Here is a 12,885-nt window from a genome sequence, read left to right as displayed (position 1 = left end):
ATTTACAGCATTTATTTATTGAATTATTTACTACGTAATTTTAAGTCCAGAATTAAATAATTTATTAATGATTTATTAATAGGTGATCCTGATTTTAACACTTGCTTTTTACTGGGAATGCAGTCTAAGAACGATTCACATCCTAATGACCTGTGTAATCAGATATTTAGATATTTAGATGTATTGGACTTTATATCTATAAACGTAAATATTGTGAGAACAATCGGCTAAATTTTACTCAAACTTTCATTAAACTATCTCTATATATAAGCTATCAATTAAAGGGCATAATAACTGTTGACTTGTGAATGTGTAACCAACTGATATCTACTAACCATGTTCGTTATTAAAATATCCTATTAGAAAAGGGAGATAATCAGAATTAAATATTAATCTTGTACTTTTCGGAATAACTATTTATCTCGAAACTTTTAAGCCTTCCACCCTTCGAGAATAGGTTTCCTCCGAACGCTCATAGTCGATTTGCAAATCTTAAATAGTTCTTTTATTACTTTGTTGTTAGAAATCTTACTACAAGTCTGAATTCTAAAGAAATGGTATTTTTTTTTTTTTTAAATTTTAATTATGTACATAAAACTGCTTTTAACTTATCTTATTTATTGTACCATTCATGAATAAACATTAAAATTTTGTAAAAAAGAAACTAAAAATAAACGCTGGCTCGTTAGCCTGGGGGTCGGGTGTTCGATCACTGCATTGGCCGATAAAGTTCATCCAGAATTACCGGCGTGGTCCTCCTTACCAGTGATGGAGGGCGGTAGGGCTGACAAGGGCAGCTGTCTAGTCGATCGGATGGAACGAAAAACCGGGGTCCCGTGTACACATTTGCGTGCAAGTAAAAGATCCCTTGACAGATGGAATTGGATATAAGAGTTAGCCGTAGTGCCGGTGACGGGCAAAATTTTCCAATAGCACACTGTATGGCGTATGCCCGCCTTCATTAGCCCAGGTCGGAGCAGAACAGTAGGACGTTAAACACCTATTTCATTTCATTTGTCACTGGTGAACACTTCCCACTATCAGTAGAAGCGCAAATTGGTGAAATCAGTTTACTTATAAACTTAAAGTTTGAGCTGTTTTGATGTAATAACTAATTTGAAATATAAACAAATAAACTACTGATATTTAATCAGTCTATTTATTTATTTATTTTTTAGTCATTCGTCAGTTTAATATATGCATTGATTTATTTAATCTAACAATGCGCGTATTACTTGTTATATATTTATTATATTATATGTATTAATTTGTATATTATTAAAATTATTGGAAATGGTTTAGCATGAGAATCCACATTATCTGTATTTTTTACATGTAATCTTTTTTTACTAAATATTGTTTAAATGATTTTGTTTACAGTATTAGATGTATAATTTGTCTATTTTAAACTCAAAAGCTCGAATAACACTGAATGATACAGCACGCTTTAAGCCGGACTCACAACCCGCCGTACGCGTTTGGTAGCTCGCAGACCTGCCGCAAAAAAAACCGGGTGAAATTTTTGCAAAAAATTCAGATACAGTACTTGCCACGTACAGACTGCACGTCTGACTTATTCAAAGGGTGGGGAAAACATGCTCCTCGCAGAGTTTCGTTTGATTAGAGCTAATCCCACTTAACGCTGCTTTAAGGGAAGCAAATTTCTGTTCAAACTTATGACTGGTCAATAGTGCGATTAACAACCAATAGCTGAATGAGTAACAATACCATTACGCTTTAAACAGAGCTCCAAATTTGACCAAATATGTCTACATAACGTTACGTCATGATTCACGATTTTATTATGCCCAATTTGCAGACAAACTAAATGGGTGACAAACCAGACTATCAACACGGATACAATGTAAACAATGCTGTGTGGAGACGAACACTACTTTCATCGTTTTTAATACCTTAAATCACTGTCTAAAGTCTTAAGCAAGACCCCAGATTAAACGAAAGGCTGTAAAGTTGCTGTTCTTGTGATAGATTTGATTGAACGGGAAGAACAGACACACTTCCGCAAAAGCTCAAGTATCAGAAGCCAATCCAGCAATGGCCAGAGGGGGATTTTTCGGGGCATTGCTTCAGGAATATGGAAAGCGTAAGTATGACGTACGTTCTCAGAGCGACAGAAGTGAGTGTGGAGTACGCGTGACTTAAAATTAACCAATTTCGTGCAGCAAAAGTGCGGTATGCACTTTGTATGCACGTGGGTAGCACGTGGCAACTACGCCAGTAGTGCCTGTTAATGTTTTGTCTCTGATATATAGACCAAAGAAAATTGATATTTTTATTTAGTTTAAAGAGAGAGAGAGAGAAATGGGGTTTAACGTCCACTCGACACAAACTAGGTCATTTCGGGATTAACATATGGTTTAATTTTATTTCAACAATTCGCTTGCGCGTAGGGGTCTTTAGCAGTGGGAGGAAACCGGAAAACCCGGAGAAAACCCACGAAGTTGGACAGGCGACCCTACTCCTTGTCACGTACAACCGGAGAATCGAAACCCCGCCAGTTGACTCAATGACAGACCGTATGATACAGCACGCATGCTAACCATTCGGCCATCCAACCCCCATTTAGTTTAAAATGGGACCAAAGAATAAGGTCTCAAAGAGTAAGTTGGCTGTTCCTTCAAGAGGAAACAGACATTGGAGCACCCATACGCAGAAGTCTTCTTGATCGATATGTATCAGCCGCTTTGGGACCTGGCACACGCGTACAGGTAAAAAGTTGTGTAGAGTCAGGAATCCTTAGACCACTCTGGTGTACGAACAGGCTGCCAGCTGGATTGGCCGAATAGGTGGCCAATTTGTGTTCGGTTAATATCTGTCACGTGCCAGCCATGTGGCTTAAATTGTGTCACAGTGTCCAGTTTAGAAACTTAATTTACACAAACGCGTTGTATATTATACCTTCAAAACACCGTAAGTTCTTGTTCTTAATATCATAATAAAGATTACCTTTCATCAGATTTTCTGCCAAACGGCGAAACGATCACAAAATACAGCGCTAAACTTGCTCCAAATTTGTATGTTTACTATAGTGACCAGTGAGCGTGTCGAACCAACTAAGTCACTTCCGGTATTAATAAAAATTAATTTCTCGCTTGCAAATTATTTTTTGCATATGTTATAGAAGGGATTATTTCTAAATATATATTTATTATTTATGGAAACCTTATTGAAAATCGTTGGTCTTCCCCTTTAAGTGCAGGGTAAAGTGACACCATCTTGTTGTAAGTGACACCATCTTGTTGCAAACTAGTCTCGACAACAACAAGGCTGAACATATTATTTCCAAACACAGAATAGTGGTCCCTTGGATAAAAAAGTCAAAAATAAACTATATTACTACAATACACTATTTCACTGTCAATACCTCTTTAATTCGTACATTCGCGTGTTATTATGTAAACGAAAATTTCAGTTTCATAACTTTCTTGCCCAATCGCGGTTACACCTACAGACCAAACGATAAAACGTGAGGACAGCTACTATCTCTCTATTGCTACTCTGATCAATGTTGTATAGTAGTCGAGTCTTAGATTTTCGAGTTGCTTTCCTATGTCCTTGTAGTGTGAGATTTCCATGTCCTTGCTACCACGCGGTTGGGATGCGCCATTTTCGTTTTCAATCTTGAAAATGACCCTTCATATCATTAGGCGAGTGAATCATCGTTAAACTGACAACGCTTAGGAATATCATATCGATATGCAAAGGTTTCATTTACATCACCATACATACAATTATGTCGTATTCCGTTTAGTAATAACACATTGTGCCGTTGTATAAATGTAAACAACGTGTAGTAGGTAGCTTTCGTGTCCGAATATCGAGTATGTCCGTCAACCTATTGGTGCTATGTGCTAATATCAAAGTGTTAATTTTCAATACAAATTTTTAATTTTTAAATTTAAACAACTGCGGAATATGATTAATTCATATCAAAATACAAATGACGTGTCATTTACGGGATTTGATAATATTTAAAAATAAGTCATGTATGAACTCATTGATGCGAGTAACTCTTCCGTTGAGCGGTAATTCGACACAGAATCGTAAATAAAAATGCAGTAACGACGTATACTATCATAATTATCCTTACATTAGGTGGTAATTCGTAATATTATAGACTGTTGCGTTTTATTTGCAAGAACTGTCACATCTTTACGGTTGGGAAAATAATTGACGTACTGACTGGCAACGGTAATATTTTGATCCTATGTACTTGAGATGATTGCACTCAATCAAAATGTGTTTAACTGTCAAAGGAACATGGCTGTGAACACATTCTGGTTGAGGCTCTCGCTTTAAGATGAAAATAGGAGTTAAAAACGCATGACCAATGCGAGTGCTACACAAAACAACTTCATCCATTCTGTTGGTTCTATAGGAGCTTGGCTAATCTCCTAAGAGAGGCTTAATGCGATGAGGTTTATTTGTGTCTGCGAGATCCCAAGACCGTTGCCAGCGGCCATAAATGAATAGATGAAATATTGTTTAATGGCACGTCAGCTCCAACCGGGCTATATTGCGCCAAAAATATGGTGTTGCTACGAGACAAACTAGAAACAAATAATCATATTATTTATATATATACATAAATAAAAACAAATATCACAGTAAATATCAAATAAAAATAAATATCACAAACTTTATGTATATATATTTAAAACATAAAAGAGAAAATCAGGATATATACAATTACAATTTTCGATAAAAATTTGTTTCTTTTTAAAAATCTAGCGCTTTACAATATAGACCCGGCTGGGCAAACAACTGATGTAGTGACTGGCAACGGTAATACCGTGATCTTGTATGCTTGAGATGCTTGCACTCAATCAAAATGTGCTTAACTGTCAAAGGAACATGACAGTGTTGACATTCTGGTTGAGGCTCTCGCATTAAGATGAAAATGTGTGTTAAAAAGGTATGACCAAGACGAGAGCGACACAAAACAACTTCATCTCCCCTGTTATACCTGTAGGTGCTAGGCCAATCTCCAAGGAGAGGCTTTATGTGATGCAGCTTGTTTGTGCCTGCAAGATCCCAAGACCGTTGCCAGCGATCGTATATGAAGTTATTAATGATGGCTTGAAAATCCTTATATGGTTATGGGAAGATCGAAAGCAGACTTGGCAGCCGAGTCTGCTTGATCATTCCCTTTAATATCATTATGACTGGGAAGCCAGCAAAGAACAATGTCCTTGCTTATAAAATCGTATGATAATAGCAGACAATAAATGTCTGCTACTAATGGATGATCAAGCTGTTTGTTATTAATTGCTTGAAGACAGGACAAAGAATCAGAACAGATGATGTGTTTGAAATCTGTTGAGGACCGAATGAACTCCAAAGATTGGAGAATAGCCTGGATTTCAGTTGTAAAAATAGAAGCAGCAGGTGGTAAACGAACAGAAATCGTCTCGGATGGCGTCACGGTAGCCGAAGCTACCCGATCACCATCTTTCGATCCATCTGTATAAATGGGAGTATAATCACCATACTTAGACCTTAGCTCTCTAAAGAGCAACTGGAATACCGTAGAGCTAGTATCTCTCTTTTTATGTTGCGTAAGATCGAAATAGATCTTTGGGGGAGATATAACCCACGACGGAGTCCTAAAGAAAGGGATATTCGCAATACTGTCAAGGCTGATACCAGCCTCCGACAAAAGGGGTTGCATGAGAATACCGAAAGATGGAATGGCGTTAGTTTTAACTAGATATAAGTGCTCATGATATGGTCTAAATATGGTGTTAAATGAAATATGATCTGGCAAATATGCTATTTTCGTAGTATACTGCAGGGCCAGTTTATCACGTCTGTTGTGCAGTGAAGGCTCATGCGCCTCCACGTATAAACTGTCCACTGGAGATGTACGAAATGCTCCTAAACTGATTCTAAGTCCCTGGTTGTGTATGGTGTCGAGCTCTTTGAGATAAGACTCGTGGGCAGACCCATACACAATACACCTATAATCGAGTTTGGATCTTATTAATGCTCGATATAATCTGAGCAAGACCTTACGGTCTGCTCCCCAGTCAGTATTTGATAAGACTCTCAATATGTTGAGGGCTTTCAGACATTTCTTTTTTATACGTCCACATTATGAATGTGGACGTGTGTGGGTGGGTGTGTATGTGTGTGTGTGTATGGGTGTGTGTGTGTGTCTGTGTGTCGCCTACAGGCCACAATTCTTAAGTGATCATCTTCACACTTTACATACTTATTCCTTATACCCTAAGGATGATCCCTATTGTTTTTGGTGCATGCCCGACCCCCATGGGCAGAGCCACGCCCATTTTTTGTATTTCTTTGTTTGTCATCTACAGGCCGCATTTCTTAACGTATCATATTGAAACTTTGCATACTTATTCTTTGTACCCTAAGGAACATCCCTATCGTTTGGGGTGCATGCCCAACCGTCAGGGGCAGAGCCACGCCCATTTTCTTTTTGTGTCTTTGTGTGTCGCCTACAGGCCACAATTCTTAAGTTATCATCTTGAATCTTTACATACTTATTCCTTATACCCTAAGGATGATCTCTTGTTTTTGGTGCATGCACGACCCCCAGGGGCAGAGCCACGCCCATTTTTTATATTTCTTTGTTTGTCATCTACAGGCCGCATTTCTTAACGTATCATATTGAAACTTTGCATACTTATTCTTTGTACCCTAAGGAATATCCCTATATGCCCAACCCCCAGGCGCAGAGCCACGCCCATTTTCTTTTTGTGTGTCTGTGTGTCGCCTACAGGCCACAATTCTTAAGTTATCATCTTGAATCTTTACATACTTATTCCTTATACCCCTATTGTTTTTGGTGCATGCCCGATCCCCAGGGGCAGAGCCACGCCCATTTCTTGTGTTTGTTTGTCGTCTACAGGCCGCATTTCTTAACGCATCATATTGAAACTTTGCATACTTTTTCTTTGTACCCTAAGGAACACCCCTATCGTTTGGGGTGCATGCCCAAACCCCAGGGGCAGAGCCACGCCCATTTTCTCTTTGTGTGTCTGTATGTCGCCTACAGGCCGCAATTCTTAATCGATCGTCTTGAAAAAATTTCATATGAATTCCTTATACCCTAAGGATGATCCCTATTGTTTTTGGTACATGCCCGATCCCCAGTGGCAGAACCACGCCCATTTCTTGTATTCATTGTTTGTTATCTACAGACCGCATTTCGTAACGTATCACCTTGCATGCTTACTCCTATCCTAAGGAACATCCCTATTGTTTGTGGTAAATGCCCAGCCCCCAGGGACAGAGCCACACCCATTTTCTTTTTGGGTGTCTGTATGTCACTTACAGCCTGCAATGCTTAATCGATCATCTTGAAAACTATTTTATACTTATACGTTATACCTAAAGGCATACCTCTATTTTTTTGGTGATTGCCCAACCCCCAGGGGCAGAGCCACACCCATTTTTTCTTTGTGGCTCTGTGAGTTGCCTACAGGCCACGATTCTTAATGGATTGTCTTTGAACTTGGGATATGTTTTCCTTATAGCCTAAGGACGACAACTGCATGTCACGACCCCCAGGGGCAGAGCCACGCCCAATTTTTATGTTTATCGTTTACAGGCCCGAATTCTGGATGGATCAACTTGGTATTTGGCATATGTATTCCTTATAGCCTAAGGGCATCAACTATTGATTTTGGTGAATGCCCCAACGCCCAGGGGCAGAGCAACGCCCAATTTTTGCCTTTAACGCCCAAAGGCCACAATTCTGAATGGATTATCTTGGAACTTGGTGTACTTATTCCTTATACCCTAAGGACGGCAACTATTGATGTTGCCATTTCAATAACAGGATGGTACCTGTTTATTTTGTTTCCATATCCAACCCCCATTGGCAGAGCCACGCTTAGTTTTTGTATTTATCGTCTACAGACTGCAATTCTGAATGGATCATCTTGGAACTTTGCATATTTATTCCTTATACCATAAAGACAGCAACTATTTATTTTGATACTTGCCCCGACCTCTTGGGGCAGTGTCACACCCACTTTATTGTTAGTATTTTGTCTGTAAATTTGGCAAAACAAACCCGACGCCTAGCCTTCTTTGCCTCTGATCATATTACAGCCATTTCATATTTCATTCTCTTCATTTTAAAAAGTACCATATCAATCAAAGCTGGAATGTGGACGTATATTGCAGCGTTAGCGATGCTCTTGTTAGGTTTTTAATGTGGGGAATAAATGATAATGCATGCAGACAGTCTTGGATTTCGAAAAACGAAATCCATTTTCGGTTGCCCATTGTTGAAGTGAATTCAAACAAAGCTGCAACTTGAAATGAAATGAAATGGGGTTTAACGTCCTACTGTTCTGCTCCTATACTGGGCTAATCAAGACGGGCATATGCCATACAGTGTGCTATGAGGGAAATTTTGCCCGGGCAGCGGCTCTATCGCCTACTTTTATATCGAATTCCAACTGCCAAGGGATCTTTTACGTGCATTCCAATGTATACACGAGACCTCGGTTTTTCGTCTCATCCGAAGGACTAGACAGCTGTCCTTGTCAGGCCCTCCGTACTGCATCACTGACAAGGGGAAACCACGTCGGAAAATTCAGATGAACTTTCTCGGCCAATGCAGGGATCGAACACCCGACTTCCAGGCTAGCGACCCAGCGTCTTAACAAACTAGCCACCGTGGCTCCAACTTACGTTCGATTATCCGATGTCTGTAGAATCATAGCACATCTGAAATTCATCAACAAAAAGAGCGCCGTTTTTACCTAGTTTAAGGCACGCTGGGATAGTATTAATTTTTATAGCAAAAAGAGTAGGAGATAATATGCTTCCCTGATGAATCCCCATTTCCCCAGGAAATGACCTATCTTCCAGGAATTTTTAATGAAGATAGGTAAGCGACCTCGTAGGCCGAGGTTATGAAGGTCGCGCAGGATACCATGTTTCCATGTAGTATCATAAGCTTTCTCCAGATCGAAAAATATTGCAACTTAATGTTGCTTCTGGATGAAAGCGTCCCAGACGAACGTTTCAAATCGAACGAGATGATCAAGAGTGCTCCTTTGGGACCGAAATCCACATTGGAGGTCAGTAATGAGGTTGTTGGACTCAAGGTACCAAACAAGCCTTCGATTGATTAATCTCTCCACGGTTTTGCAAATACATCTAGTTAAAGCGATCGGACGATAGTTAGTAGGATTCGTATGATCTTTACCCGATTTAGGGATGGGAATTATTGTAGCTTCATGCCACGAATGTGGAAAGTTCCCATCAACCCAAATTAAAAGAGTGGAAAAAGGTAAATGTTTTAGAATTTAGTAGTGTATTTCATCTGGACCAGTTGCAGTATCCCGGGCTCGCTTTAGCGAATCCCGAAGTTCTGCCTTTTCTCCTGTTGTTGTTTAATGCCTCTAAAGGCATCGGAGGAGAAATTGGATGATGAATTAAATGAAATTGTACTGGCCAGAGAATTAGCAATATCAGGAATTGTTGTTAAGGTGGTATTATCAACATTTGGATGGTGAACTGATAATGCACTACTTTTACCTTTAATCATACGAATCCTATCCCATACCGACTTAGGTGTGGTACTGGAATCGATCCTTGAGACGTAACCTTGCCATGGAGATTTCTTGGCTTGACGCATGGTTCTACGAGCCTTCGCCCGGACCATTTGGTATGCCGCAATATTCTCCCTGGAAGGGTGGTTCTTAATTCGTCCCAGGATACGATCACGCCCTTTTAGAGCGGATTTGCAATCTTCGTTAATCATGGTTTATTTAAACGTTTTGGTGTAGTCGTGGTTTTTGGAATCGCCTGCTCAGCCACATCTTGGAGAATTGAAGCGAATAAGGCCATGGGTTCAACTGCGTCTTCTAACTCCTTTGCATCAAAAAAGAAGAGACACAACGATTCGAAAAGAGCCCAATCAGCCATTATTATCTATCAAGATCGGGAAGTGATCAGTACCACACAGATCTTCATTTACCCTCCATGTAAAATCCCGAAACAGGACCGGAGAGCAAATGGTAAGATCTAGGGAAGAAAAAGAAGCTGTAGCAGGATGTAGATAAGTAGGCGAGTCATCATTTAATAAACACAAATTTTTAAGGTTAATGAAGTCCGCTATTTGTTTACCTCTGTTGTTATCATCTGGACTACCCCAGAGTGAATGATGACCATTGAAATCTCCCGTAATAATATACGGGCGGGGGAGTTGTGCAACAAGGTCATCAAGATCTCTGGGATTAAGATGTAAACTTGGTGGACGATATACAGAGCAGAGTGTTATAGGAATATGCAACGTCACCGTCACCATAACTGCAACTGCCTGTAAACGCGAGTTGAGGGTGACTTGGCTCTGAGGGATATCGCCATTAAGAATAATGGAAACACCCCCATGAGCTCTACAATCACCTACTGAATGATGATGGTAACCAACAAAATGTCTAAAAGACAAAATGTCAGAATTCTTTAAGAAGGTTTCCTGTAAACAAATAGCTAAAGGATTGTATGTTTGGATTAATAATTGAACTGTATTAAAATTTGGTTTTAAACCACGACAATTTCATTGAATAATGGAATTTACCATTGTCAGGGAAATTTAATTTTTGGCGGCTTACTGGACTGAGACGTTCTGCCTCTGCTGTGGGAAGTCCTGGTAGCCTTGACGTCGCCTGGAGTGGAGGAGCAGACCTGGACTGGGTAGGACGAGCTTCAGTTGGGCCTTGAGGGTTGTGAAAAAGTGCTGTGATCTTCTGCTTCATCACCTGGTACTCGGCCTCGGGCAGCGAATAACGAGGTACAAAGCTACCTCGTTATTCGTTATTCAACTAGTTATTCTGGATTCAAATATGCAGCTAGCCATGACTAGAATGATAAATTCCAAGTATCTCCCAGTAGTATAAAACACAGCAAAACGACCTCTAGACGAAAAACAGTCCGCATTGTTATTCAAGCAGCGAATACCGAGCTGTTTGTTATTCGTTTTTCACCTCGTTATTCGGGATTCACCTATGAAGGTGTTCATGTATCCTTAATGAGGATATTTCAGGATTTAATTCAAAACGATCACTAGACAACAATAGAATAATGGATTGCAAATATAAAATTGAATAACGAATAACGAGGTAGCTTGTACCTCGTTATTCGTTATTGGTGATTAACGAAAAACGATTCAACTTCACACTGCCCAGCTGAATGATTGATTGGAAAATATGATGTGTTGCAAATGATACTCCATAGAAATAAATTTGTCCCACGAAAATTATATATAGGCAACAAATTCTATATCAAACCCTCAAAATAATTATAAATTAATAATAATTTATCTAAAATTTAGAAACAAGTCTTTTTGCTAACATTTACCAACACTGGACAACGGCAGCTATGATAGCTTAGCTTTTGACAGTTCTGTTTTCATCAATTTATAGAACGGTCCATCCCCCCTGGGGTGTAGGGGGTGATAAGAATATACCCTTCGTATGTCCTGCGTGTCGTAAAAGACCACACCACCACCTGCTGTACCCTCGATGTCAAGCACCTCAATGCCGCGTTAGACCAGCACTCGAGCCACAGCCACAGTCACACTTACAGAGACTGATGATTAGTTGTGACTGTGAATAGTTTGAGAGACTGAGTTTATGATTGTGAACACTTGTTGTGAACACTTGTGAGCTTGATGCTAGCTCTAATGTTTTGTATTAATTGTAGCTGTTTATTAATGTATTCATTTATTCTCTGGTAGGGCCCTACAATTGTTTGGGCATATTAAACACCATTGTTTACTTATTAAAATGTTTTGTTTATTTGATAAAGTGTTGGTAAAATCTTAAAAATATGCCCGAGTACAGTTATGTGGCCAAAGATTGTAATGGCTTTTTTGGTACCTTATTTATTAAAATAAAAGAGTCATATACTATCAGTGAATAACTAGGTACAGGGAGTTGTGACTAACAGTGCAACCATAACAGCATGCTATGGTCCACCAATAAATCTGGCAACAGTTTGGGCATTTTTTATTGATGGGCAAAGATGGCCCTTTACACAAGGGATGTTGTACTTTATTATACTATTCAAAAAAAGTAGGGGATATTTGATTTTGGGGGCATAATACTAAAATATGCAAATGACTACGAAAAAAGTCACTATAGAACCTAACAGAAGAAACATTTCCAGTTACATGTGACGCCCAAACGCACCAATAGCTACCGCATGGAATGCAGGTGATGCTTGGGATCATCATGGGGGTCCAACCCAAGATTTGCACGACTCTGACTTTGAATGTTACAGTCATTGTGGCATTGAATTCCAGGGTGGAAACATCAGTTTAATTGTTTTAGTGACCAGAAAACAAATTTTGATATGCGTCGGCTTACCCAAAATGAAAGGTTACGTGCCCTTGGCATGCTACAGATCGGCACAACACAGGCGGTTGTGGCACGGACGATGAATGTTTCTCAGTCTGTCATAAGCAGGCTATGGTCCAGATACCGTGATACACAATCTGTACAGGACAGACCACGCTCAGGTCGACCAAGGGCGACAACTCAAGCCCAGGATCGATTTATCCGTACCTTGGCCTTGAGAAATCGTGTCATCACAGCAAATCAGATCAGCGCTCGTCTTCAAACAGACACTGGTGTGAGAGTGAGTGGCCAGACGATTCGGAATCGACTGCATAGGGGTCACCTTCGCGCCCGACGTCCTCGCGTGATCCCTTGTTTGAGAGATCATCACATTCAGGCAAGACGTCGTTGGTGTAGGGATCGCCAACACTGGGATAATCGACGCTGGAGCAATGTGATGTTTTCAGATGAGTCAAGGTTCACTGTTGATTTTTTGGACAGACGTAGGAGGGTGTGGCGTCATCAGACATGATCGATTTGG

Source organism: Patella vulgata, chromosome 2 (genome assembly GCF_932274485.2).
Source record: "Patella vulgata chromosome 2, xgPatVulg1.2, whole genome shotgun sequence".
Lineage (NCBI taxonomy): Eukaryota > Metazoa > Mollusca > Gastropoda > Patellidae > Patella > Patella vulgata.
Note: the sequence above shows the minus strand (reverse complement) of the source record.